The sequence below is a fragment of the Heptranchias perlo genome, chromosome 26 (genome assembly GCF_035084215.1).
Source record: "Heptranchias perlo isolate sHepPer1 chromosome 26, sHepPer1.hap1, whole genome shotgun sequence".
Taxonomy (NCBI): Eukaryota; Metazoa; Chordata; class Chondrichthyes; order Hexanchiformes; family Hexanchidae; genus Heptranchias; species Heptranchias perlo.
The window spans coordinates 14,491,977-14,518,421 of NC_090350.1; positions in this window are offsets into that span (position 1 = coordinate 14,491,977).

Here is a 26,445-nt window from a genome sequence, read left to right on the forward strand (position 1 = left end):
CTCCAGTACTATTCAGTATCGTCATCCAGAAGATGTGACTGGTTAAACTAAGCAGAGACTTGTGGTGCAACTTACCTGATGTCTATAATCTTGAGCCAGTATAACAGTTTCACAGGGTATAATTTTATTGAGGTCTACACTCTTTAACTGAATCTAATCCCTCTGACCTGTGGCCAAGGGGATGAGAAGTAGTGGAACTAACTAACATATTCGATCTTCTTACATGAATCGAGTACTTTTCATTTCTCAAGTACCTTATCAGCTCTGTCCACCTTTCTTTAACAGTCTCTATCATACTGCAGGTTCCTAACACATTTTATAAGCCTTTCCCTTACAGTTGGCAGCTGTCAATGTAGTTTTGCCCTTTAAAGAAGGTCATGGAAAATTATAGCATTGAACTTTACAATGAATAAGCATCTTAAGTAGATGAAGATTTGGCCATTTTAATACAAATTTTACTGTATGTCAAAAAGACCTCTATGTCTTTTTCCATTAACTCAATCACATTCTATAATTGCTACCAATCTTTGAAACAGGAAGTGGCCATTACAGTTCTACCACAGTATCTGTTCTCTACTGACAGGTGACTAGTCAGCCTGAATGATCTTTTCTTCAACATGGGGCAGTCACATTAGACCTAGGGAGAAAAATCAAGTTATTGAGGCAACAATAAAATATTAATATGGCTGTATCTAAAATATGGGAATCATTGGATAAACTGAAGAAAAATAACTGGGCAAAACTCTTTTTAGCAAGTATGGCCTTTGACCTTTGCTGTGGGTGAAAAAATTATCAGCTGCTTATTTTTCTATACTTGTTAGGAAATACACTGATGTTTTAAAAATGCTGAGATCCCGACTCAGGTTTTCTCTCAGCAATTTACAGCAATGTCTATATTCTGGGAAGTAATCTAATTTAATGGTTGTACTGTATTTCATCAGGCAGAGTTGACCTGAAATCAGCTGAAGGCTGGCCAGCAAATTACTGTATTGCTCAACTGATATGTAGATGCTACTTTGGGCCAAATGAAACTCACTTAAGGGGCTACTTTCACACAGGTACCAATTCAGAGGCATGCCCGTATAATCTGGCTGCAGACTCTTGATTGGATCCTTTCAATTTCAACTGTCAAAATTTCCAGCTCCATTCTTGTATCCACTTGTACAGTGCTTATCACCGCCCCCACAACCCATACTATTCACTACTTTCAGCTCCGGTCCATTGTGCCTTTCCGTCACATTTTAACTACATGCAACAAGACAAATCTATATACACACATAATGGTGATGGAGCAGCCTGTTGAAATCCAGAGGAGATGCATTGAATTCTGCCTGTGCAAATATTCTTTTAACCAGGCCTCAATATAAATCGCCCTGTAGAAACTGGGGACTTAGTATCAGCCAGTCTGAAGTCAACACTCAGCGTCTGTTCGATTATTTTTGCCTCTGGAGTTGGGTTTGCTCTATTATATTCAGCTTTCTGCAAGGGAGGATTTGATGGTTTTAAAAAGGCTCATCTTCAGCAAGTGGATGCCGAATAATACTGATATTTTACAATAATAAAAACAGAACATACTCAGCAGGTCAGGTAGCATTTGTGAAGAGAGAAACAGAGTTGACGTTTCAGGTCGATGCCCTTTCATCAAAACAGTTCTGATGAAAGGTCAGCAACCTGAAACATTGGGCTCAATTTTCGCACCCGCGATCGGGTGCGTTCGTGGCGGGGGGGTTGCGAAAATCGGAGATTCCCGGGGCGGGTCGGGAGCCCGGCTCCAACCCGCCCCATTTCTGGGTTCCCCACTGACGTGCTGACATGCGTGCGCAGCCCCCGCATGTGGGACTCCCGCCGGCACTTAAAGCCAGCGTGGTGTCACTTAAAGTACTTGAACAGGTACTTCAGGTCGTTTACAGACCTGATTGACCTGTTATTTTAGCAGGGATGGGATTTTGCAACTGACTGGGACTGTTTCCCGTACTGGGGGAAACACTCCCAGTTCAAATGGACGTGTTGCAGCCATCAGCCTGTGGCAGCTGCAAAGGTCCATTTGACAGGTGGGGGTGGGGAGAAGACCCTCACTCATTGCAGGAGGGCACTCTGTCACTTTGGACAAAGTTTGGCCTCCACCACCCTCCTCCGAACTATAAAATTCACCAACTTGCACACTTACCCCGGGGTCCAGACACATTTACCTACCTTGCGGACCCCCTCAGATGTACATCTTCCAGATGGGGGCTGCCGTAGCTGCAGTCATGACCTCCTCGGAGGGCGAACAGCATCACCAGCCTCGCCGGCCACGCCGTCCACCTCTGACACGTGGAGCTCCACAACACAGTGCTGTGACACATCCACCTGCACAGCAGGAGGGAGGGCAATGGAAGAGAGAGATGCGTCGCAGAGGGCACTACCCTCGCCACAGGGTCCACAGACCGAGGCTCAGCTTCCTGGACCTCTCCGAGCAGCAGTGCACACGGAGGCTCACATTCACTCGACATTTATTCGTGGACATCTGCAGCCTCCTTCATGCCGAGCTGCTCCCGGCTGGCCCAAGCACCATCTTCTTACCTGTCGCTGTCAAAGTCACCACTGCCCTCAACAACTTCTCCTCCGCATCCTTCCAGGGTGCCACCGGGGACATCGCCGACGTCTCTCAGTCGTCTGCACAAAAGAGCCCTGCAAATACACCTACACCCACTCTGCAGTGACACGATGGGTGGCATCAGTTGTGGGTCTTCATAGTGATCCTCAGGAAAGGGCATTATTGCACAAACCAGACAAGATTCGCGAAGACTTGACAGTAGTGGTGCCAATATAATATGTAATGTGAGTTGATCAGAAATTAAATATAAGGAGAAACCATGACAAACCCTCAAACACCCTTGTGCATCCCCTTCATGCTCATGACACGTTTGCCTTACGCTTCCTACTGCACATATGTGATGCATGCCCTGTGGCTGCAGCACAGGTAGTGGCAGGTTGAGTGAGGCTGACTGTGAAAGAGATGCACGAGAGGGTGAGTATGAGATAGAGCCATGAGATTGTATGAGGATTAGGTTGAGTGGTAGTGGCGGGATGAGTACTGGCGAGGTGAGTAAGTGCAGGTAAGATGAGGATGAGGTTTAAGTGGGTGTGAGGGGTGATGTGACAGAGTAGTGTTGGCAGTGCAGAAGGAGATGTGGGGTGGGGGCGGTGATGTGGCAGACGGAGTGTAGGGGAATAAGTAAGTGTACTCGCTTTGGCTGACCTACTTAGGTCATTGGAGCGCCTCCTGCACTGTATGCAGGTGCGCGATATGTTGGTGGTGCAGGTGACCTCCTCTGCCACCTCGAGCCAGGCCTTCTTGGTAGCAGAGGCACGCCGCTTCCTCCCGCCCGCCGGGGGGAAAATCTCTGTCCTCCCCCTCCTCCTCACCCCATCCAATAAGAGCTGGATTGAGGCATCATTAAACCTGGGAGCAGCCTTCCCCCTGGGCTCCATGCTGTAATTTTTCCTATTTCCTGCAGCATCAGTCAGTGGAGGACTGCCCCTTTAAATAGAGCTCCTCCAGCTGACAGACCTTACTGCGCATGCGCAGCCCGCCCGACGCGCAGATCAGCAGTGGGGAACCCGGAACAACAGGTAAGTGGATCCAATCAACCTGCAATTGCGCGCGGGGCAGACTGATTTCACCGGGTGCGTTACCCACGCGCCCAATCGACCCCCCGCCATGAACCCGCCGCCATGGTAATATCGGGCCCATTAAATCTGTTTCTCTCTTCACAAATGCTACCTGTCAGGATGCTGCCTGACCCGCTGAGTGTTTCCAGCATTTTCTGTTTTTATTTCAGATTTCCAGCATTCGCAGTATTTTGCTTTTTATTCTGATATTTTACATTTGCTTGTGACCTAAACCAAGCCTGATTGGGGGTGACCAACATCATTCTGATTCATATTAATTTCAGGTTCCAATTTGAATATCCATTCTGATTTCAATTGGGATTCAAAATCATACTGGCATTTATGCTCTCATTATACTGAGATTTGTGGCTAGGTCAGGTCTGAAATTGGCAGAAATCCAATTTTCCAGGCATAATGGGCCACATTTTCCTCTGGAGTTACGACAGCTCCTCGATGTAATTCCAGCAGGTCGGGGAAGAAAACCGTGTGGGGAGTCTTTCTGCCACTTCCCTACCACTTGCTGCCACTTCCAGGATTTCCCACCGGAGGTGACAGCAGGAATTAAGTACATCCGCCCAAACAGGAGCAGATGTATTGAGATGAGGTTCAGATGACGAGAGCACATCATACGACGTATGTGCTATAGCAATGCTGAATGCTCGGAACACTGCTACGGTATGTGGAGGGAGGGTTTAAATTTTAAATATTCCAAAAGGAAGTGCAATGAATTAAAAACAGATCGAAAATGCTGCAAACACTCAACAGGTCGAGCAGCATCTGTGGAGAGTGGAAGGGAGGGTTAACGTTTCAGGTCATCTATCTATTTTGTTCATCTATTAAGCTCCTGTAAAGCGCCTTGGGACATTTTTATACATTAAAGGCATTACATCAATGGAAGTTGTTGTTGAACCAGAAGGTTCTGATGAAAGGTCGTCCACCTGAAACATTAACCCAACCTTCCTCTCTCCACAGATGCTACCTGACCCGCTGAGTGTTTCCAGCATTTTCTGTTTTCATTTCAGATTCCCAGCATCTGCAGCATTGTGTATTCTGATTTCTTTTGTCGTAAAGTGCAATGAATTAACCTCCCCAGCCCAGCAAAGTTTAAAATAAAATAAAAATTCTTCAGCTGCACCAGGGGCAGGCAGCGACTAAGCTTACACAGCGGTCAGCAACTGAGGTCTGCGGTTCCATCTCCCCTACATCCTACTGAGGAGGCTTCCCCAATGAAGGTGGGAATTCCACCAGCAGCCATTATCTTTAATGATCCTGACCCCAAAAAATTGACTGGGGTTGGGTGTTGGGGTTGGCAAGGTGTGGGTGGAATATCAACCCGCGTATTTTTGGGCTGCTGCATCATTCTGTACAGGTACTAGTATGACGAAGATGTGCATTTAGGTAGACCATCGTCACACCTCTCAGAAACATCTCAAAAGCACTTCACATCACATGGAAATGCAGTGTATTTTGTTCAATGGGCAAATACAACAGCCCTTTTATACACAGCTTGACACCACAAATAACAATGACCAGAGATCAGTGAGATGAATGGCCAGTTAATCTGTTTTTGGATGATGGTTTAGGAAGGATTGGAAGAGCTTCTTGCTTCTCTTTGGATAGTGGCATCGGATCTTTATCAGTTATACCTGAACTGGAATAGGCAGGCAGTGCCTTCATTTAATGCCTCAACCAAAGAACAGCATCTCCGACAACGCAGCACTCCTTCTGTATTGGAAGGTCAGCCTAGATTATTTGCTCAAGTCACAGAAGAAGAATCATAGAAAATTTATGGCACAGAAGGAGCCCATCGTGCCCGCACTGGCTGAAAATGAGCCACCCAGCCTAATCCCACTTCCCAGAACTTGGTCCGTAGCCTTGTAGGTCACAACACTTCAGGTGCACAATCAGGTACTTTTTAAATGAGTTGAGGGTTTCTGCCTCCAGTACCCTTTCAGACAGTGAGCTCCAGACCCCCACCATCCTCTGGGTGAATTTTTCTTTCCAGCTCCCCTCTAATCCTTCTACCAATCACTTTAAATCTATGCCCTCTGGTTATTGACCTCTCTGCGAAGAGAAATAGGTCCGCACTATCCACTCTTTCTAGACCCCTCATAATTTTGTACACCTCAATTAAATCACCCCTCAGCCTCCTCTGCTCCAAAGAGAACAACCCCAGCCTATCAAATCTTTCCTCATAGCTAAAATTCTCCAGTCCTGGCAACATCCTCGTAAATCTCCTCTGTACCCTCTCTAGTGCGATCACATCTTTCCTGTAATGTGGTGACCAGAACTGTACACAATACTCAAGCTGTGGCCTAACCAGTGTTTTATACAGTTCCCTGCTTAACCTCCCTGCTCTTATATTCTATCCCTCGGCTAATAAAGGAAAGTATTCCATATGCCTTTATAACCATCTTATCTCCCTGTCCTGCTACCTTCAGGGATCTGTGGACATGCACTCCAAGGTCCCTCACTTCCTCTACACCTTTCAGTATTCTCTCATTTTTTGTGTACTCCCTTGCCTTGTTTGCCCTCTCCAAATACATTACCTCACATTTCTCCGGAATGAATTCCATTTGGCACTTTTCTGCCCACCTGACCAGTCCGTTGATACCTTCCTGCAGTCTACAGCTTTCCTCCTCACTATCAACCACACAGCCAATTTTTGTATCATCTGCAAACTTCTTAATCATATCCCCTACATTTAAGTCCAAATCATTAATATATATCACAAAAAGCAAGGGATCTAGTATTGAGCCCTGCGGAACCCCATTGGAAACAGCCTTCCAGTCACAAAAACACCCAGCGACCATTACCGTTTGCTTCCTGCCACTGAGCCAATTTTGGATCCAACTTGCCACTCTCCCTTGGATCCCATGGGCTTGTACTTTTTGTCCAGTCTGCCATATGGGACCTTGTCAAAAGCCTTGCGAAAATCCATACAGACTACATCAAATGCACTACCCTCATCGACCCTCCTTGTTTCCTCCTCAAAAAATTCAATCAAGTTAGTAACCAAGTCTTGAAATGTAATTTGAATCCACAACCTTCTGACTCAAGTGAGAAGTTGACCTAGTGTGGCTGGTCTCCTTTGGACACATATTTGGCTTGCTTGGGTTTGGCACTGACCCTTATTTTTATGTGTGGCAAACACTGGTATATAAATGATTGATGGCAAAATTCAGCAATGCAATTTCAGACATGTGCCAGTTTAACCTGGCAAGAGACTGGGGATGCAAGTTCTCTGTTACGTCATCAAATTCCCGATCTGCCAGCCACACAAACATCCTTCACTGCATGCCTCACTGCTTCACGGAGCTGATTTTTTGTTCATTTTCTTAGTATGTTAAATTGTTTGCACAAATGTGGTTCAGATTTGCTCTACTGTATTCATTTGCCCTTTTTATACAGGTGACCTGCTGTTGCGAATGTGGATATGAGCTGTTTCTATCTGGGGCAATTCTGATATGCTGAATTCATTCCATGGATGACAGGAAGCAAAACAATCACATCACACCTACCATAAGCTTGTGAAGCAGGTGACACATCGCTTAAATGGTGGCAACAGAGTATCTAGCTGGTTACTGTGCACAAGTCAATAGTTAAGATATGAATCATTGCTTGCGGTTTTCTCGGTTCTTTCAAGTGCTTGTGACCTTGGGGGGTGGCGGTTGTTAATCAGCTACTTACTGTATTTCAACATTTTATACCCCATTTTAAACAACAATAACGGAAATAACAACTTGAATTTCCATGGTGCCTTTAACTGAAAAAAAACATTCCAAAGCACTTCACAGATAAGGGTTGGAAATGGACACTGAGTGACAAAGGCACGTTTAAGGGTTTCAGTGGCATGTGAGCACTGGGGAGAAAAAGCTAAGTCAGAGAATACTCACACTGCAAGTACAGTCAGCCAGAACATTAGGGACCCATAAATGGGAATGTGTTATTTGGAGACTTGAAACAGCGCAGTTTAATTGTGCTTCTGATTAATAACCTATCACACAGTTCTTGGAACACTTAATACTGTAACCCTGTTGGGAAATGTTACATTTCGTGTCCTACTCTGTTGAAATGTACTTTGCCGTGATATTAATACCAGATAAAGAGCTTGTTTATTTCAAACAGAAATCTTCATTGATGACTGACTATTTGTTTCTTCAACTGCAGTAACTAAACAGGACAACTCGTTAATGCTCTCATAATTAAAAGCAGGGCTATCATCAGCATTGGTAAATTTCAAGGTGTGACAAAGCACAGCTTCCAGTCATGGTGGTTACAAGAAAGAAGATGAAAGAGAAAGAAAAAGAAATAAGGAAACAAAAATAAGTTAAAGAAAATGATTAAAAAAGGAAAAGAAAAAAAATGACTGAAGGGGAAAAGAAGGGAAAAAAGAAAAGTAAAGCAAAAAAGGTCAATTGCTCATGTAGTTCCAAAATTTATAAAAGGTAACAAGGCAAAATCAGGGAACTATAGGCTTATTAGCATGACTTCAGTTATAGGTATGATACTCAAAAGAATCATAAGAAATGCTCCATATGATCACCTAGACAGACAAGGTGTCACAAGGAACACTCAAAACAGCTTCTGGAAAAGAAGGTCGTGGCTTACTAATTTGATTGCATTTTTTGAAGAAGTCACTAGATTAGCAGATGAGGGTAAACATCGTCAACCCAGGGTTTCAGAAAGCATTTGTTAAGGTCCCTCACAATAGGTCATTCTACAAGGTAGAATCTCATGGAATTAGTGGGAAGCTGCTGCAGTGGATTGGTTGCATGCTTGTAAGCAGAAAGTCGTTATCAATGGCTTTAGATCTGCTTGAAGACTGGTTACCAGTGGTGTCGCACAGGGATTGGTATTAGGGTCTTTACTCTTTACTATTTTTACTAATGACCCAGCCATAGGTATTGGCGGAATGATCCGCAAGTTTGCGGATGATACAAAGACTTGTGCAACTGTTAGGATGGTACATGATACTAAATAACTGCAAGGAGATCTCAATGTGTTGGGCTAATGGGCGCATGCTTGGCAAATGGTATTTAACTTAGAGAAGTGCAGTATTATGTATATGGGCAGGGCCAGCATGAAACATATATATCTCACAGGGAACAGAACTGAAATCTGTGGTGAAAGAAAAAGATCTTGGTATCATAGTTCATAACTCTCTAAAGGATCACAAACAATGCAGTGAAGCTGTAGCTAAAGCAAATAGGGTATTGGGTTGCACTCACAGGACTATTCATTATGAAACTAAACATACCATTTTGTCCTTGTACAAGGCCTTGGTTAGGACTCATTTAGAATACTGTGTCCAATTTTAGTCCCTTCACATGGTGGGGGATATTGAGGCTTTGGAAAAGGGTCAGAGGAGGGCCACAAGAATGATTCCCAGTTTAAAACACCTTAGTTACCCAGAAAGGCTGAAATAGCTGAGTCTATATAATTTAGAGAAGCGAAAACCAAGGGGCAATTTGATTTGATTACAAAATAATGAAGGGACTAGATTGTGCGCACACTGACAAATTATTTCAATTAGATAGATTGGGGAGGACCAATTGGGGGGTCACAGATATAAATTACACAAGGGCAATAACAGGTTAGATGTTCGGCAGTTCCTCTTTTCCCAGAGAATAGTAGACCTATGGAACAATTGGCCGGCTTGTGCAGTGAGTGCTGATTCACTGTATACTTTCAAGAGAGAGCTGGGCTGGTTCCTGGCTGGGACGGAGATCACATCGTACAAGAAGCACATACCAACTAATATAATAATATAAGTCAATGTGATCTCCTGAACTAGCTTTGATTGCCTAGAGGGATCAGAGAGGGCTTTTCCAGATTTTTCCCCCTAATTGGCCTACTCCTGTTCCTATGTTCTTAGAGCTGGGACTGTACCACTCGTCCTCTTATAGGAGCTGAGGTTGTGTTTTTCCTGCTTTGCCCAGCCAGCGGGTTGTAATTTGTAACCACCCCATGATCCTCTGGAGTGGGGCTGTACTCAAAGGAAGGACTAGGAGTATCCATCATCTTTTTAACTTGAACTTGTCATCCTTGGCGAGTGGGTCAGTGAATGCTGGAGGCTGCTCCACCTCCTGCTTCCAGTCTGCAGTCAAATCAACTATGGGACAGAGATAGGGCCACAACACTGTCAGGCTCTGACTTGTTCCTTCCTTCATGGCATGGTTCCACACTAGAAGTGTAGGATCAATGAAGTAACCTTAACAAATGTAAGGTGCTAGTGAGGGTTTGCATTGCCAGGCACAGCCTCAGGAAGTTAGCCCTCAGGTGTATGCAATGCTGCTGGTAAACCGGCTGCCAGTTCCATACCAAACTGTGGTCAGTACAGAGCATAATGGACTGATTTAAGATAGTCCTAATCTAAATGAGAACTTCTATTGGGAGTGCAAAGCTTGTATTCTCTGCTGATTCCCCTCCTCCCCCCACTAATCTCCCTCTTTACATTTTGCTCCTTTGTTATTACAGTTTCTGTCAGCAATAACCTTCAACAATTAACATCCATTTTACCCACTATCTAACAAATGTAATCTGGTTGCATATTTCATATCATACCACAATTTCTCCTTTTTTTTTAAAGTGCCACTGAAAGCAAATTGTTTTATTTAAAAACACACCCTCAGAAGGATTCAATAATTCCTACATTGCCTTCCACCTCAAAAAGAGAAGCCTGCAGGAAAATCCATTTGTAACTGAGGCCTTCATTTATAGTACAAAATTATCCTGTGAGATACGAGACATTGCAGGAAGGCAATTATTTCCCCAGCTGATAGGCAAATAGAGAGTGAGAGCTATCTGGTTGGAGAGTTGCTGTATTAAAACGAACAAAACAAGACATGAACAGAAGGGAAAAATAACAAAACATGAAATATTTTCTAAATCAAAATGAACATTTCACAAGATCATTTGCATATTGACAAATATGAGCTCGCATGAATTTTAATACTGTGCAGCCAAATACTGATAAACAAATCCAAGCTAGTTTATGGTAAATACTTACTGTAAATTAATCTTGAATCATGGAGTCGTGTTTACCCTCATTTACGCCAGTAATATCAGCGCAATCCAAGCGGAATCGGTTGAACCAGTGCAAAAGATGGGGGAATTTTAAACGTGAGTTACGGCCAAAACCACTTACGTTCATGTTTCCCGCGATCTTTTACGTTGATTCGAGATTGAATTCACCCGGATCAGGCCCCGACCACAAAACTGCCCACAGCCCCAGGCCAGAATTGAGAGATTGCACTGGTTTGGGAAGGCTTTTCAAATTGCATTCATTTTTTTAGGCGCACAGACACTAGTAGGCACGTTATTAAGAAGTTATTTCTTTCTTATAGTCTCACTTAGATTCGTACACACTGCAGTTTTACTGAAAATAGTGAAACAATTTTTTTAAGTTTCCAAATGATTCAGTGGACCTCCCAGTAATTTTTAAAGCTAAACGTTTAATCTTTTAGCAAAAAGCATACTGTCCTTCTCAGGGCATCTAGGGATGGGCAATAAATGCTGGCCTTGGCAACGGCACTCACGTCCCAAGAATGAATGAGAAGAAATATAATTTGTTTTTTGAAATGTTTGTGAGTGGAGCTCGAAATGCGGAGAAGGCAGTATCACTTCTGAAGTAGAACACTGCCAAACCTATCAAAACCATAACTTACTCATATTTCTACTTACCTGATTTAGCCTCAAACCCATAAGTAATTACACCCTAACCATTTCTTGTGTTTGTATCTTAAGTATTGTGTGATTGTAAATGTGTCAAGTGGCTCGCATTGCAGAATCAGGTCCAAACATTGGTTCATCCTAATCAAGTGGCATTACAGACCAATCAAATATATAACTGTTATCAAAGTTGTCAGCTTGGCTCAGTGGTAGCACTCTCCGCTGTGACTTTGCCACCCTAACCCAAATCCACCAGCTATTGTGCTCTGGTATGTATTTTGTTAAGTACTCATGATGCTGCTCTGATACGGTGAAAGGCTGCACTTACAATTCCAACTCCTTGTGATATAGAGTGAGAAGCGAAGGGAAAATAAACAACCAAGCATTTCACAGCATCTTTTGGTTAATATTAAGTGACAGCCTTGGCTCAGCTGGTAACACACTCAACTTTGAGTCAGAAGGTCATGGGTTCAAGCCCCACTCCGGGGACTTAAGTATATGATCTATGCTGACACTTGAGGGAATACTGCACTGAAGATTCAGTAATTACTTAGCTAGGTGATGGCCTACAATATATGTTGACAGCTGAGCTCCAAGTATGGTTCATCCTTTAACTATGTTTAGCAAATGTTTCTTTAGTTTAATGATCTTTGGTCCATTATTTTAAAATTTGGATCGTGTTACTTTCCATTCCCTCAATATTTTTTCCAGTTAGTTTTCTTAACCCGTCTGTAACTCAATAATCTCCAACCTTGAATCATCTCTATTCTGAAACATTTCCAACTGCCTCTGTGCACTAAATTTTTCAAGGCTCTGTATCCTTCAGTCTAGATCCTGGGGCTTGAGTTGGAAATTCACCTGACTCCTGGAATTTACAGTTACTGTTAATAAATTCTGTTTGTGTGTGTGTGTGTGTGTGTGTGTTTGAGTGAGATACAGACACAGACTGAAAGGGAGGGAGAGAAAGAGAGAGATGCATCATGAGAGTTGTGGTTTTCACCTGCAATGCATCGTGAAAGCCAATTAGAAAAGGATAGGGGAGTTCTGGTTCCTGTGAAGCAATTGTGTGTGCAAGAGAGATGTATAATGTATTTTCCTCCTGCTTCATTGGAACTGATACCCAGAGTACATTGTCATATTACAGCAATAAGTGAACCACCGTGGGAAAGGAGATAAAAGTGCTGACACCTTATATATTTCTCATTTGTTTGATATGTTTGTGGCCAACAATTTTTTTAAATTTTTTTTTTTATTCGTTCACGGGATGTGGGCGTCGCTGGCAAGGCCGGCATTTATTGCCCATCCCTAATTGCCCTCGAGAAGGTGGTGGTGAGCCGCCTTCTTGAACCGCTGCAGTCCGTGTGGTGATGGTTCTCCCACAGTGCTGTTAGGAAGGGAGTTCCAGGATTTTGACCCAGCGACAATGAAGGAACGGCGATATATTTCCAAGTCGGGATGGTGTGTGACTTGGAGGGGAACGTGCAGGTGGTGTTGTTCCCATGCACCTGCTGCCCTTGTCCTTCTAGGTGGTAGAGGTCGCGGGTTTGGGAGGTGCTGTCGAAGAAGCCTTGGCGAGTTGCTGCAGTGCATCCTGTGGATGGTGCACACTGCAGCCACAGTGCGCCGGTGGTGAAGGGAGTGGATGTTTAGGGTGGTGGATGGGGTGCCAATCAAGCGGGCTGCTTTATCTTGGATGGTGTCGAGCTTCTTGAGTGTTGTTGGAGCTGCACTCACGTGCTGGACTCCGCCATCATTGAGAATGGGGATGTTTGCAGAGCCTCCTCCTCCCGTTAGTTGTTTAATTGTCCACCACCATTCACGACTGGATGTGGCAGGACTGCAGAGCTTTGATCTGATCCGTTGGTTGTGGAATCGCTTAGCTCTGTCTATAGCATGTTGCTTCCGCTGTTTAGCATGCATGTAGTCTTGAGTTGTAGCTTCACCAGGTTGGCACCTCATTTTTAGGTACGCCTGGTGCTGCTCCTGGCATGCTCTTCTACACTCCTCATTGAACCAGGGTTGATCCCCTGGCTTGTTGGTAATGGTAGAGTGAGGAATATGCCGGGCCATGAGGTTACAGATTGTGCTGGAATACAATTCTGCTGCTGCTGATGGCCCACAGCGCCTCATGGATGCCCAGTTACGAGCTGCTAGATCTGTTCTGAATCTATCCCATTTAGCACGGTGGTAGTGCCACACAACACGTTGGATGGTGTCCTCAGTGCGAAGACGGGATTTCATCTCCACGAGGACTGTGCGGTGGTCACTCCTACCAATACTGTCATGGACAGATGCATTTGCGACAGATAGATTGGTGAGGACGAGGTCAAGTAGGTTTTTCCCTCGTGTTGGTTCGCTCACCACCTGCCGCAGGCCCAGTCTAGCAGCTATGTCCTTCAGGATTCGGCCAGCTCGGTCAGTAGTGGTGCTACCGAGCCACTCTTGGTGATGGACATTGAAGTCCCCCACCCAGAGTACATTTTGTGCCCTTGCTACCCTCAGTGCTTCCTCCAAGTGGTGTTCAACATGGAGGAGGACTGATTCATCAGCTGAGGGAGGACGGTAGGTGGTAATCAGCAGGAGGTTTCCTTGCCCATGTTTGACCTGATGCCATGAGATTTCATGGGGTCCAGAGTCAATGTTGAGGACTCCCAGGACCACTCCCTCCTGACTGTATATCACTGTACCGCCACCTCTGGTGGGTCTGTCCTGCCGGTGGGACAGGACATACCCAGGGATGGTTATGGAAGAGTCTGGGACTGCAGATGATCTCTGGATTAGCCTTGAAGCAGTCCGAGGTAGGAAAGTTGACAGAGGAGGTAACCCTGACTGCTATAAGCAGTGCAATTCCTCTGGTGAAGGTTGGCAGTGGTTCTCCTTGCAGCAGATGAGTCAGTCCTACTGAACTAGAGTCTGCAAAGACCGTTCCCCTTGGTCATTGACAGGTGGCTTTCTCTGGGCCTACAGATTACAGAATGATGGCTGTTAGCAGTCAGTCTCTGGTGCCATCTGATCCCCCTGGTATACCTTCTTTCATCTTCTTGTATGAAATCCTGTCATAGAGATGCTTTTAAAACAATCCCCATATCTTGCAATAGAATGTCAGGTAAAATAAATTACAGTGTGCCTGTGATATCTCCCTTTCTGTCAGGCAATAACCTTGTCTGACTTCAAGGCCCATTTGAAGTGCATGGACTTAGCAAATGTGGTGGAAAACCTGGAAATTTGAGATCTGTATCCTCATGTCCTCACTTAAATGGAATTTTAATGAAGCTCTCACACATTCTAGCAAAGTAACCAGGAAATCAGGTATGAAAAATTGTATGGTGTTCAAAATGAGCAGGGAGCTGGAGAGTTTTTCAGTCTCCATTCATCCAATATTCAATGGCGAAATCAGTTTTGCCAACTGAAATTTTCACCTTCGCAGCTCACAAAATTCTATCATATGCTTTGACTCACTATGAAATTCACTATAGGAGATCTATTAGTTTTATTTAACAAGACACAGTCTGTAACTATATTTATTAATATTGAATTCCAATTGGGATCATCTGCTTAATTGTTTAGTCTTTCAACAACTACAACTTACATTTCTATAATGCTCATTTAATACAAATTATCCCAGAGCACTTTGCAAGATGACACCTGCTGCCTGGGGGCGGGATGGGTGGAAAGAAAAAGGATGAGTGTCTGGAGACGACAAAAACACAGTTGAATAGGAGAGTCTTATGGAGGTTTTTGAAGACTAACAGGGACATAGCAAAATGGAAGGATGGAGTTACAAGATGTCCGAAATGGCAATCATCAATGGTGGTGCGGGAAATAAGTAATAGGCCAGTTCGGAGAACTGAAGAGTGCTCATAGCGACATAGGGATGGAAAAGCTTATGGAGATAGGGCAAGGCCATGGAGGGATTGAAGGTGAGGAAAAGAATCTTAAAGGTGAGTCTCACCTCAAGCTGATAAAAGCACGGTTTAGAGTTCAGTAGCGGAGGGGGAGAGGTGTTGGTTGAAGTTAGCAATGTTGCAGAGGTTAATAGAAATGGGTCTTGGTGGCATATCGGATATGTGGGAGGAAGCGTTGCTCGGGAATGAGCAGTACGCCAAAGTTTCAATCCTATGGGTTCTAAGGTGGCAGCTGGTGAGGTAGCTGGAGTTATAGAGATATTTGCAGGAGTCAAAAGGATGGCTTTGGTTTTCCAAAATTAAACCGGAGGAAGTTTTGGCTCGTTTAATGTTGGATTTGGGTCTATGAATTTTATCCCTTTTTATCTTAACTTCTTGCTTTCCCAAACAACTTAGTACATATTTAACTTTTAATACCTTAATCCAAATACTATATAAATAGAATGAATCAAAGAGGCCCCTGGTCTGATCTCTGGGATACTGTGCTGGCCACAGATCTCCAATTAGAATCACTAATGTCCTTTGTTTCATAGCAAATAGCCAATTTACTGTGCAAATTCCTTCTTTCATCTATACCTCAGGAACTGTCACTTTAGCCACAATTCTCCTGTGAGGTACCTTATCAAATATCTTCTGAAAGTATTCCCTGGAATATAGAGGGCTAAGGGGTGATTTGATTGTGGTTTTAAGGATTTTGAAAAGGAATTGATAGGGTGGAGAGAAACATTTTCCACTGATAGGGGAGTCTCAAACAAGGGGACAAAACCTTAAAATCAGAGCCAGCCCATTCAGGAGTGAAGTTAGGAAACACTTTTTCACACAAAGGGTGGTAGAGGTGTGGAACTCTCCCATAAAAAGCAGTAGATTAATTAATAATTTTAAATCTGAGATTTTTGTTAGCCAGGGGTATTAAAGGATATGGAGCCATGGCAGGTAAATGGAGTTAGAGTACAGATCAGCCATGATCTCATTGAATGGCGGAACAGGCTCAAGGGGCTGAATGGTCTTCTCCTGTTCCTATGTTCAAGGCAGCCATTTTACGCTCCTCCCAATTTTCTTTCCCATTGACTTCAAGATGAATTTCACCCCCAAGATATCTAACAAACAGAGACGCATCTTTTAGGATCTAAAATCATCCTCAAAGAATTCCAATGGATTTATCATTCAGGACCTGGTTTTTATAACTGCATACTGGCTTGGACTTCTTGCTTTCACCCATGTTAAATGCACTTAAATTGCTTTCTTCATACCACTCTGCAATGTCCTTCCCATTGTAGATGTCAAGCGAACAAGCCAGTCAATCTCAGAACCATGCTTATGACCTTTATTAAAAAATAGCAGCATAATCTTTTCTCCGGTCTTCTGCTATGACCCCTGCATTTAAAAAGTGTAAAATTTCAGTCACAACTTCCCCAGTTCTTTGATCCATCAAAATGTTCGGAGAGTCCATTTATTTTAATGACCGTTGTGTTAATGATTTCTGATCCATTTCCTTCCCCTCCAGTTAGCAGTGATGGGAAAGCACCATTTTCTATGATGATCAGCGGTACTTTTAAACAATGGGCCAGAATTTGCTGGCAAAGTAACGGAGAGTTTAATGTGCACACCATTATTAGCATGTAAATAACCCAACAATTTGTGGCGAGGAAGAGATACCCCGTGAGTTGCGAATCGCCACAAATTGCCGTTTTGCATGCGAAAACAGCAGCTTGCCCTCAACCACCCCATGACTTTCAAGAAATTGCTGCATTTGCGCTTTAATTACCAATTAAATTCACCGCAGAAAATTAGGGCTGGTACTTAACAGCGTGACAACTATTTTAATGACAAGATTTATGTTCCTGCCATGCCACTCAACCTCTCCAGCCCAGAAAGGGAACAACTGAAACTGTGGAGTCTCATTCCTGCAGGTAGTAAATTATTCTTAAGAGATTTTTAAAATTTAAAATTGTTTTTAAAAGTCTTACTTTTCCTCTTAATCCAATCTTTCTTTCTCTCTCTTTATTTCTGTTTCTGTACCTAATTTGACTCTAATTCACCCTTCTCTGTCGTTCCTCTGTTTCTTTCTCTATCCTTAAATCTCATTAGTTAAGGAGATAGGCGGTTGGTCCCATCTTTCACCAAGGTCCCAGAAGTCCCGTTGCCCTTGCACCAGAATGGATGAAAGGCCATTGACCTGAAACGTTAACTCTGTTTCTCCCTCCACAGATGCTACCTGACCTGCTGAGCATTTTCCGTCTTTATTTCAGAATTCCAGCATCTGCAGCATCTTACTTTTGGGTTAGTGTTTAAGTACTTTTGAAATGTAGTCAATGTTGTAATGTAAGAAACGCGACAGCCAATTTGCACATTGCAAGGTCCTACAAATAGCAATGTGACAATGACAAGAAATGCTGTTTTAGTGATGTTGGTTGAGGGAAACATATTGGCCAGGACAGCAGGGAGAACTCCCTTGAATAGAGTCATGGAATCTTTTATGTCCACCTGAGAGGGCAGAAAGGACCTCGGTTTAATGTCTCATCCGAAACACGGTGTCTCCGACAATCCAACACTCCCTCAGTACTGTACTGGAGTGGCAGCCTAAATTACGTGCTCAAGTTTCTGGAGTGGGACTTTAACCCACAACCTTCTGACTCAGAGGCGAGAGTGCTCCCACTAAGCCAAAGCTAACACCAGCCTTGACAGGAGAACACCAATAGACCCAACAAGCCATTAGTTGTTTGAGACATGTCAATTGCAACACATTCTTCAATCTCTTCTGTCCTCAGAAACACATCTAAGTATCTCTTGAATCTACTCTCCCCATTTTTGCAATTGCTGACAAGCTCTAACCCGCCCTGCTCCTTGTGCTGCTTTTGTCAATTAATTTTCAATATTGTCAATCTCTGTCACTATTTTAATATTTGTTTTGTTATTGAAATCCTGTGCCAATGCCCCTCTGCCAAAGAGCAACCGATATTCTCCAGAGAATTTGCAGTGGAAAACAGAATATCTTTTTTCTGTTTAGACAGGTCTTGAATAAATGCTCATTTTATTGTAACTGGAAATTTCCCACAGCATGCCACATCTTGAAATTGTACATTACAAAACACTTGATCCAGATTTTCACTTTCTAAATACCAAGCTTTCTTCAGCAGCTGCCCTCTTATGGAGCAGACATCAACATCAATTATGCTAATCCAGATTAATTTACATATGTAAATTACATCAATTCTACATAGACCTTTCTCATGCAAGTCTGAAAATGATTTTTTAAATAATATTTCTCCACATTATTCCCTCAAGATCAGCTTTATTTCAAGCAATCCAATTTTAATAAATATAGGATTATGTTTTCAGAGGTAGAAGGAAAATGTATTTTGCAATTGGAGAAACACATTGAAAAAATTATATCATATTACCATAATTAATTAAAGAGGTTATATCTAATAATATAACAGTTGTATTGGCTGAGTCATGTAGGGTTCGGATTTACAGAAAGCATATGTTAATAAACATAAATTTAAATTAAAAAATTAATCTGCTTAACGTGTTTTCTAAAAAGATTAGCTCCAGTAGTGTAATTATACTCTGAAAGTTTTACACAGTGAAAGTTTCCCAATATAATTAACATAATTTGCATAGAGATATGTTTATTCAGAATTCATTAACACGCCATCTGTATTAGCATGCAAATTACACCCTCTAAATTGCATTACAATAGTCTTTACATATATTGAGATATGACAGAAAGATGACACCTGATCAGATTTACATATGTTAATTAGACCTATTAGCATGATTTCTTAATCTTATTTAGATTACTATATAATAATAATTATTATTACTCTTCAAGTTTGACAGAAGTACACTCCTGGTTTATAATTTATTGCAGGGCTTTTAGCCACCTGAATAAACAAATAACGAGGAAGAAGAGACAAGTGGCAAAGTGCTTTTATGTAAATTTAGTCAAAATATTTAATAGCAAAAGTTTGATACGAGAAGTACTCTTTACAAGTAGATAAGAAAATGAATTGAACAAAAAAGCCCATTTACTTTGTGTTTTTCATTGAGAGGCAATGTATGTTCTGTTATGGTTTTTCTGTCAGCTGTTGTCAGTGGAGAGTTGTTGCTGAAACTGATCAAACTCTTAAAAGGCCTGAAATGAGATTGGTTATGTGATTAATTTAGTGGAACATTTGAGCCATATTTAGAGTTTTTCTGCCAATTCTTCACGAGTTTTATTCAATTAAAATTTTTCCTTGGGATAATATAGAAAATTACTATTGAATCTGCTTCCACCAACCTTTCAGGTAGTGCATTCCAGATCATAACAACTCATTGCGTTCAAAAAAAAATGGTTATATATGGATCATTATTATAGGTCTCCCATTTCCACATCCTTTTTTAAATCAAAATATCACTGTGTAACTTTGAGCATTTCCCCGTGTACAATTCTCTATACACTATCATAAACTAAACTAAGAAAACAATGCTATAAGTATCTAGTGAGGACCGTATCAAATGTCATCTAAAGGACAAGATATTTCAAATAATTCAAATAAATTTGACGGGCTTGACTTGTCTTTCTTAAGCCCATGTCGGCTCAAATAAATCTCTCTTACTGGAATGGGTTCTAATTCAATGAGTGGGACCATGTCTTTTCACCTCAGAGAAAGGTGTTCACGTCTACCCCAGATTGATAAGAAAAAATTAATTTCATTTATATGGTGTCTTTTACAAACTTAGGACATTCCAAAGCACTTCAGTGAATTAATTACTTTCGAAGTTCAGTGACTGTTTAACGTAAGAAAACATTGCAGCCAATTTGCTCACCGTAAGGTTCCACATCAGCAATGAGATAAATGACCAGATAATCTGTTTTTAATGATGTTGGTTGAGAGATAAATGTTGGCCAGGACACTGGGAGAACTCCCCTGGTCTTCTTTGAATAGTACCATGGGATCTTTTACGTGCATCTGAGAGAGCAGTTGGGACCACTGTTTAATGTCTCACCTGAAAGGTGGCACCTCCGAGAGTACAACACTCCCTCAGTCCTACACTGAAGTGTCAGTCTAGGTTATATGCTCAAGTCATGGAGTGGGTTATGCAAGATCTCTCTCTCACATACACGCACACACACACACACACACACACACGCAATGATGCCAGTAAGACTTCTGAAGTGAGCCAGTACAGTATCTATCCATTTCCAAATAAGCGCAAATCCACAGCACACAACTGTTTGTAATAAAGCACTACTCAGCATTAAAGTGGAGGTTTTACTGAGAGAAGCCAGTAGAGTGGCTGGTATGGAAAATGGAAGTGATACCAATCCACTTCTAAGGCTGGCATTACAGTTTGTTGAAGAGAAAATGTGGAAGGAAATTTACGCTGCAGTTAAACCATGTCCTTGGTGTTCTACACTGTTCCAGTATTAATGAAGTTCAACACAAGATCAAGCTCAAGATCAGATGAGTCAGGCCTGCTCCACCTTCAGGAACCAGTTTAATCTAGCTAACCAATTAACTAACTACAGCAGCTCTCTCTGCTGAAGCCCGACAGAAACTTAAAAATTTAAACTTTAAAATTGAACTTAAACAGTTGATAGCAATTTATACTAGAGTTTAAAGAGATTAACCCTTAAACTCCCACACTTACCAAACTCTGAAGTGTTCACTCTGTGCTCCGCTGCACTCCGTGCTCAAAATTCTCTAGATTCAGGAACTGTCCCTCGAGATTGGAAAATTGCACATGTCACTCCGCTTTTTAAGAAAGGAGAGGGAAACTGAGGAATTATAGACCAGTTAGCCTAACATCTGTTGTGGGGAAATTGCTGGAGTCTATAATTAAGGATAGGGTGACTGAACACCTCGAGAATTTTCAGTTAATCAGAGAGAGCCAGCATGGATTTGTGAAAGGTAGGTCGTGCCTGACAAACCTGATTGAATTTTTTGAAGAAGTGACTAAAGTAGTGGACAGGGGAATGTCAATGGATGTTATTTATATGGACTTCCAGAAGGCATTTGATAAGGTCCCACATAAGAGACTGTTAGCTAAGTTAGAAGCCCATGGAATCGAGGGAAAAGTACGGACTTGGTTAGGAAATTGGCTGAGCGACAGTGAGTAGTGATAATGGGTAAGTATTCACATTAGCAGGATGTGACTAGTGGAGTCCCGCAGGGATCTGTCTTGGGGCCTCAATTATTCACAATATTTATTAACGACTTAGATGAAGGCATAGAAAGTCTCATATCTAAGTTTGCCGATGACACAAAGATTGGTGGCATTGTAAACAGTGTAGATAAAAACATAAAATTACAAAGGGATAGTGATAGATTAGGTGAATGGAATTCAATGTAGACAAATGTGAGGTCATCCACTTTGGATCAAAAAAGGATAGAACAGGGTACTTTCTAAATGGTAAAAAGTTAAAAATAGTGGATGTCCAAAGGGACTTAGGGGTTCAGGTACATAGATCATTGAAGTGTCATGAACAGGTGCAGAAAATAATCAATAAGGCTAATGGAATGCTGGCCTTTATATCTAGAGGACTGGAGTACAAAGGGGCAGAACTAATGCTGCAGCTATACAAAACCCTGGTTAGACCACACCTGAAGTACTGTGAGCAGTTCTGGGCACCGCACCTTCGGAAGGACATATTGGCCTTGGAGGGAGTGCAGCGTAGGTTTACTAGAATGATACCCGGACTTCAAGGGTTAAGTTACAAGGAGAGATTACACAAATTGGGGGTGTATTCTCTGGAGTTTCGAAGGTTATGGGGTGATCTGATCGAAGTTTATAAGATATTAAGAGGAACGGATAGGGTGGATAGAGAGAAACTATTTCCGCTGGTTGGGGATTTTAGGAGTGGGGGCACAGTCTAAAAATTAGAGCCAGACCTTTCAGGAGTGAGATTAGAAAACATTTCTACACACAAAGCGTGGTAGAAGTTTGGAACTCTCTTCCGCAAATGGCAATTGATACTAGCTCAATTGCTAAATTTAAATGTGAGATAGCTTTTTGGCAACCAAAAGTATTAAGGGATATGGGCCAAAGGCAGGTATATGGAGCTAGATCACAGATCAGCTATGATCTTATCAAATGGCGGAGCAGGCACGAGGGGCTGAATGCCTACTCCTGTTCCTATGTTCCTAAGCTCTCATCTTTCTATCGAGCACTTTGCAGCATTCCGGCCTTAATATTGACTTTAACTACTTCAAATCTTAACTATAGTTCCCATTTTTTCTCCGTAGGTACAAACCCGCCTGATCAAACACTTCTCACCCCATAGTGTCTTTCATATGTCTTTTATTTCTTTGATTTCTCTCTATATGCCTCCCTTTGTCTCTTGCGCATATCTCCTCTGCCCTTTAACCATTTCCTAATTGCCACCTCAGCACTTTACATGTCATTTTATGTTTTTTCCTCTGTGTGTGTGTGTGTGTGTGTGTGTGTGTTTTCCACCTTAACATTGTTGTGTTCCTTCTGAAATGCTGTTCATCCATAATATCTTTCACTTCTGAGAACCATTAACTGTCTCGCGTTTTCTCAACAACCTGCTGTGTGTCTCCAGCGTCTTTTGTTTTCGTCCCTGGACACTTAATCTGGCTGCAAAAACAAAACACTTCCATTCTCTCGCACCAGAGGAATGTAAAAGTTTTAAAACAAAAAAGAACACTATTTTTCCAATCTTATTTAATACATTAGCAGATCTACAATTCCCGGGATAATTCTTCTAACTTTTTTTTAAAACTTAGTATTAGCAATTTCTGGTTGCACCTCTGTGCCCAATAAGCTGCAAAACATTTCTGCCACAGCATCCAGTACTTGTAACTCATCCCTTTAAGTAGTTTCAGATGCAAAATACAATGATGGCATGAAAGGAACTTTGGAAGTCACTGAATAACATCCATTGAAGATGCCAACATGCTATGGCAACAATGTATATTAGACTTGGGACAGTTTGAGATTTGGTAATGTGCCATAGCAACAGTTAATTACGGTCCATTGTCTTTGCAAAAACAATTGCCCCACCAATCAAAGAAATATTAAGTTGCTGAAAGTTCTTATTTCACTGCACTTTCGTAATATACATAGTCGGAAAATTTTTTTTTCTCTGTTTTTTTTCCCTGTTTGTTTTTTTGTTGAATGTGTATTCGGGGGTTCTGCAGGTGACACCTCTCTGTCTGAACACGGTGATTGCCTTGGCAACGGGCAGTTGCAGGGGCAGTCTGTAAACACCATGTATTGTTCAATATGTATAAATGCGTAGGCTTCAAGGAGCTCTTGAAACATTTGCCTGAGGAAGGAGAAAATCTCCGAAAGCTTGTGAATTTAAAATAAAATTGCTGGACTATAACTTGGTGTTGTAAAATTGTTTACAATTGTCAACCCCAGTCCATCACCGGCATCTCCATATAATGTAGGCAGGGAGGCTGGTTCCATCCTGGGCTGTTTAGCTTCTGAAGCTCCATCTAATGGTAAGGGTCTGCAGCTGTTGCGTGTTCCTGACAAACTTTGTTTCCCTCACAAAATGAGAAGTTTGTTTTCTTTTAAACCAAACCAGCTGGGAAAATAAAGTGGGAGCTATTCTCATTCCGACAGCAAAACAGCTGTTTACAGAAATAATACCGTTTTTAGAGCACTGCTTTGCTACTGTATATATTATCATGTAGGTGCAGAAGTTGGAAAAATATTGTTTGATAAACTGTGCAACTTTAAGCAACTCCTTTTCCTCTTCCTGCACGGTATTAATTGCTCAGTAGCAATACAATTTAGAATCTTATTACAAGGAATGTCAATTTAAAAAAAAACTGAGGCATCCTGCAGATTTCTAGCAGTTTCTAAATACATGAACATGGAAGAAAAAACAGATCACTGGTAACAAACTGTGGTATAGAATTTGACACACGAAACATTCTGTGTTAGTGCTGGGAATTCTCTTCAGACTGCACTAAAATAACTCCCGTAGCTGGGATGCAGTACTCACTGCAATAGAGGCAGAGTGTCGAATGAGCCTGCAGCACGTGTTGAGAGACTTCTGTTAATGTTGTCTGCTGCATTTCAGAAAGCTTCAACACACTACAAAAACGTTGTTTAGCATTTTCCATCTAGTTACCCCATCTGTTAGTAAAAACCTCAACAATTAACTTATCATGGAACAGAAACTAATGCTTAACAATGATGCTTGTAAGTAATATTGTTTTAACTACTCCAAGTGAGCTGACCCTTCTATTTTCTCCACAATTACAATGTAGCTTTGGTTTGTTTCTCTATATGGGGGAAGCTGCATCTCTGTCAAATGAATAATGAAGATTAACACTGACCCATGTTTAACAAAAACAAACTACATGGCAATGCAATGAGTTAGAATACACAGTAGAAGACTCAAAAAGCATACCAAAAATAATGGGGAACCAAGGGGTAAATGAGAGCGAGGAACTTAAAACAATTAATATCACTAGAGAAAAAGTACTGCACAAACTAATGGGACTAACAGCCAACATCCCCTGGACCTGATGGTCTACATCCAAGGATAGTGGATGCATCTTCAAAAATTCTCTAGATTCTGGAACAGTCCCAGTGGATTGAAAGGTAGCAAATGTTACCCCGTTGTTCAAGAAGGGAGGGAGAAAACCGGGAAGTACAGGCCAGTTAGCCAGACATCAGTTGTCAGGAAAATGCTGTAATCCATGATTAAGGAAGTGGTAACAGGGCACTTAGAAAATCATAATATGATTAGGCAGAGTCAACATGGTTTTATGAAAGAGAAATCGTGTTTGACAAATATATTAGAATTTTTTGAGAATGTAACTAACAAGGTAGATAAAGGAGAACCAGTGAAAGTAGCATATTTGAATTTTCAAAAGGCATTCGATAAGGTGCCATATAAAAGGTTGTTGCACGAGGTAAGGGCCATGGGGTTGGGGGTACTATATTAGCATGGATAGAGGATTAGTTAAAGGACAGAAAACAGAGAGTAGGGATAAACGGGTCATTCTTAGGTTGGCAGGCTGTAACTAGCAGGGTGCTGCAAGGATTGGTGCTTGGGCCTCAGCTATTTGCAATCTATATTAATGACTTGGATGAAGGGACCGAGTGTAATGTATCCAAGTTTGCTGATGATACAAAGCTAGGTGGGAAAGTAAGCTGCGAGGAGGACGCAAAGAATCGGCAAAGGGATATGGACAGGTTAAGTGAGTGGGCAAGAAGGTGGTAGATGGAGTATAAAGTGGGGAAATGTGAGGTTATTCACTTTGGTAGGAAGAATAGAAAAACAGAATATTTTTTAAATGGTGAGAAACTATTAAATGTTGGTGTTCAGAGAGATTTGGGTTTCCTCGTACAAGAAACACAAAAAAATAGTATGCAGGTACAGCAAGCAAATAGGAAGACAAATGGCATGTTGGCTTTTATTGCACGGGGGTTGGAGTACAAGAGTAAAGAAGTCTTACTACAGTTGTGCAGGGCATTGGTGAGACCTCATCTGGAGTATTGCATACAGTTTTGGTATCCTTATCTAAGGAAGGATATACTTGCCTTAGACGGGGTGCAACAAAGGTTCACTAGATTAATTCCTGGGATGGGAATGTTGTCCTATGAAGAGAGGTTGAGTAGAATGGGCCTACACTCTCTGATGTTTAGAAGAATGAGAGGTGATCTCATGGAAACATATAAGATTCTGAGGGGGCTTGACAGGGTAGATGCTGAGAAATTGTTTCCCCTGGCTGGAGAGTCTAGAACTAGGGTGCATAATCGCAGGATACAGGGTCAGCCATTCGAGACTGTGATGAGGAGGAATTTCTTCACGTGGAGGGCTGTGAATCTTTGGAATTCTCTACCCCAGAGGGCTGTGGATGCTGAGTCATTGAATATATTCAAGGCTGAGATGGATAGACTTTTGAATTCTAGGGGAATCAAGGGATATGGGGATCGGGCGGGAAAGTGGAATTGAGGTCGAAGATCAGCCATGATCTGATTGAATGGTGGAGCAGGCTCAAGAGGCCTTGTGGCCTACTCCTGCTCCTATTTCATATGTTCTTATGTTCTAATACTGCCCTTCAACTAGATGATCAAGTTTCATATCCACCTCAGGCCAATGGGATTACATCTCTTTGCTATGTTGCCTGTAAGTGCACAATGTGGAATGGATTCCTGGTGGCTTTAAGCCCCACGGCATGCAAGTCCCATAATTCAGAACCAATTGACAATAAATTAACAGTCGCATTCA